Below are 4142 nucleotides of genomic sequence, written 5' to 3'. Positions count from 1 at the left end.
GTGTGTGTGTGTCTGTGTGTGTTTGTGTGTGTCTGTGTGCGCGTGCGTCTTTTCACACTCGATATCGAAAAAAACCTATTTTCTGATTTCGTATTTGTTGTAACCATCATCGGTTGACCTTTTGGAAAATAAATACAATATCGTTACTATTATCAGCATCATTATCATTATTATTATCATTATTATTATTATTATTATTATTATTATTATTATTATTATTATTATTATTATTATTATTAGCATTATTATTATTATTATTATTATTATTATTATTATTATTATTATTATTATTATTATTGTTGTTGTTGGTGTTGTTGTTGTTGTCGTCGTCGTGTTCGCAGTAGTAGTAGTTGTAGTCATAGTAGCCATCATCGTTGTTTTTGTTACAAAATACTGTTGTCTTCGTACCAAAATATTCCAGGAATTTTTATCTCTCGTCTCTATAAATTTTATTCCTTATCTTACGATTCTCATATGTAATGCGTTAAATATAGTGTTTTGTTTTATATCTTTCATTTGTGTTATTGTTTTTTTTCTTCTGCATTTAAACATATTTGGACAATTTCTTTTTAATTTATTTTGCTATTTTAATTATTTCAATACATTTTGCATATTTTTTTCTTTTCTCGTTGCTGGTTTTGTGTCTCATATTTTAAAACTGTTTATGTTGTTGTTGAGGTTGTTTTTGCTATTCTGCTGTTAATCCTCTCTTAGTGATGATGTCTTTACCAAATTATTTTTTCATATTTTTCTTCCTTTCGTTTACACATTTTTCTGCATATTTTCTGTATGTATTATTTTATTAAAATTGAAAAACAATTTTCCCTTATTACAATTATCAGTGTTGTTGCTATTGCTCTTTCTGCTGTTATTGTTGTTTGCCATGAACGGACGTCTGTAAAAGATCCGGGGAAGAATTAGATTTTACCACGTTTTAATGGAAAAGAATATTTTTAAAGGTTTATTTTGCCAACGAATAGCTTTGGGATATTTGAGCGTCCACTCCGTTAGCTTGTCTAAAAAAATTCGTTTTCTGTAGACACTTAATATATTTTACAAACATTGTTTATTCCTTAGTCAATATGGCTCTCTATCGCAGAGCGGAAGAAATGCTACACACAAACGTGATATCAATGGTTACGCCTTCAATGTGAGATTGTATAGAAACACGTAAATTGTAAAATATAGCAGGGAAAATGGATGACAATCGAACAAAGCGAAATAGTTGCAAACACTTTGACAAGTAGAAACGAAAAATAGCGATAGCTTTAATAACAAAAGCAACAACATCCGCTCTGAAAACATTATGAGCCAGAAAGGAGTGCATACTATCGATCATCGCCTGAGGAAAAATAACCATGGCAGGGCTATGTCATAAACGTAGTGCATCCTTCATCGATGGATCTGGGGATTTTGGTGGGCGCTGTTTAAAACATGTCGGTGTTTCATGCGCTCGTCAGATGTCCCCATATCAGTAATTACAACGTGAGATGAAAAGAAAAAGAAACCAAAGAACAATGCCGTACTTATTACCTTGATCCTCCAGTTGTGACACCAACGACTGCCATTCTTGTCTGAGAAGTTTACCCAGGTTCAGAAAGTTATCCCGCCGCTGCTTTCTGAATGAGTGAAGGGAGCTTCCAAATGTCAAGACAAAACCAGTTGGAGAAGATCTTAAGCGATATAAGGAACCATGTTTCCTGTATGGATTTGGGTTCGGCATAAGAAGACGGAAGTATGACCCTGCTCTTCAAAAGGATAAGGCAAAGGAAAGAGTTGAGAACACCTGACCCTTATCTGGTGCACCACGATATTGGTTCTTGTGGCACTCGATAAAACCCGGTATTGGGCGGCAGAGACCCTAACTGTTATACGTGTGACAGTAAATGCTATTTGCAGGTTTTCTGACCTGTGGAATCGGAAAAAAAGCATATAAAATAAACGGAGATAAAGAAAGGAAGCACCAACAACGGTGAGTCCCCAAAAACTGATATCCAGGGCATTGCATCACTGTTTCGTTGGCAGACTTCAGAATTGTTAATAAAATCGCCTTAACCTCAGTGGCAAAACCCGACAGCATTTCGCCCGGCGTGGTAACGTTTCTGCCAACTCGCCGCCTTTGACGAGTAAGTTCTTCAGTTAATCAGATCAGCAAAACACTCATCGTCGTAACCGACGAATATCCAGTATTCAGGGTACATGGTAATGTAACGTTGTCAGGATTATAGAGTATCCTCAACAGACTCAGTTGTGGTCTTCTCGCCCATGTTGGACTTATTTACATTTATTTTTTTGCAAATTCATTCTGGCATTCATAATATTTGTATAATATTCTTTTCTACTCTAGGCACAAGGCCCGAAATTTTGGGGGAGGAGACCAGTCATTAGATTGACCCCAGTATGAAACTGGTACTTAATTTATCGACCCCGAAAGTATGAGAGACAAGGTCGACCTCAGTGGAATTTGAGCTCAGAACGCAAAGACAGACGAAATGCCGCTAAGCATTTCGCCACCTTCATGTTTGTATAATATTGTCACCATTATTGTCGTTGATGCTTTCGTTGATAAGTTTATCACTGTAGTTGTTAGTGATGGAATGTTTACTGTATTTATTGTTCTCTCTTGAGTAGAGATGAGCGGACATATTCAAGTATAGTTCCATACAAGAGTGGGTTGCTGTGTTGAATGAAAGGTATTTTGTAACATCTGAATATCTGTTTTACCTTATCGTGGGAAAGAAACAAGACGTGTTCGTGGAATTTGGGGGAAGTATCAATGGGCTTTTGTGAAAAATATGTAGAGCTTTTCTTCTTTTTGACGAAAACAGCACAAAAAAGTTTGAGCAGGGGTAATGTTTAGTAAATTAGACGATTTTAAGACATAAATGATTATTGACAAGCAGTAAAAATGCCAACACTTAAACAAGCAAATATTCGCTCCTCACAGAAAAATAATTACAATTTCAAACAATAAAGAGGATACAAAACGATAGCAAATCTTCTGGCCATGTTTTCTGCGTAAAAGGCAATTTGGAATATGGATCAATTCTCGAGAAAAGAATGTGGTAAGAGGCAGCTAAGAAATCGGTACAGCCTTTTAGAAGATTTATTCAGTATGCTATCGAAGACCAATTTGAAATAAGGATTAGACGATATGTAGAAATATTGTGGCTTCTATCAATTGAGGATGATCCATAGTATTATATGGTAGGCCATCATTATCGAGCGCGACGTGAGGTGACAGGCTGAGTTTGCCGTACATATCTCCATACAGTAGTGTCACATCTTGTGGGGTGATGTAACACAAGACTTACAACGAGAAACATTGACATTGATATTGTTCGTTGGTCAGAGGGCCATGCAACATCAACTATATAGCACATGTGATGCACCTTGTCCACCACCACTAGGTCTGGTTTGTTATGCTCTAGCTCCTGGTCTGTTTGGATTTGGAAATCCAAGAGGATTTTGTCAGTCTCCAACTCTACCACTCAGTGCCTTTTTGTGCTCATGCCACGTCTTATCGCTCTTTAGCCCCACCCCCACTATTATCATTTCTTCTTATCACAGGTTCTGTTAGAACTCCTGGAGTCATGCATGCGTAGCAGACTTGCTACCTGCGGCCTACGGTATTACGCTATACATTTTTTTCAGCTATCTAATACATTTCTTATTATTCTGGCCGTGCCAAGGAGGCAAACTTTTTGTATCAGTTCTACTGGGCACTCTATTCAGAATCGTTAGCATACCGGACGAAATGCTTAGTGGTATTTCGTCCGGCTTTACGTTCTGGGTTCAAATTTCGCCGAGGTTGACTTTGCCTTTTATCCTTTCGGGGTCGGTTAAATAAGTACCAGTTACGCACTAGTGTCGATGTAATCGACTTAATTCCTTCCCTCAAATTTGAGGCTTGTGCCTCAAACAATAACAATAATAATAATTATTATTATTATCATTATTACTATTATTATTATTATTATTATTATTATTATTATTATTATTATTATTATTTTTATTATTATTATTATTATTATTATTATTATTTTTATTATTATTATTATTATTATTATTATTATTATTATTATTATTATTATTATTATTATTATTATTATTATTATTATTATTTTATGTTTGACTTTTGT

Source organism: Octopus bimaculoides, chromosome 4, assembly GCF_001194135.2.
Source record: "Octopus bimaculoides isolate UCB-OBI-ISO-001 chromosome 4, ASM119413v2, whole genome shotgun sequence".
Classification (NCBI taxonomy): domain Eukaryota; kingdom Metazoa; phylum Mollusca; class Cephalopoda; order Octopoda; family Octopodidae; genus Octopus; species Octopus bimaculoides.
This window is presented reverse-complemented; position numbering follows the sequence as displayed.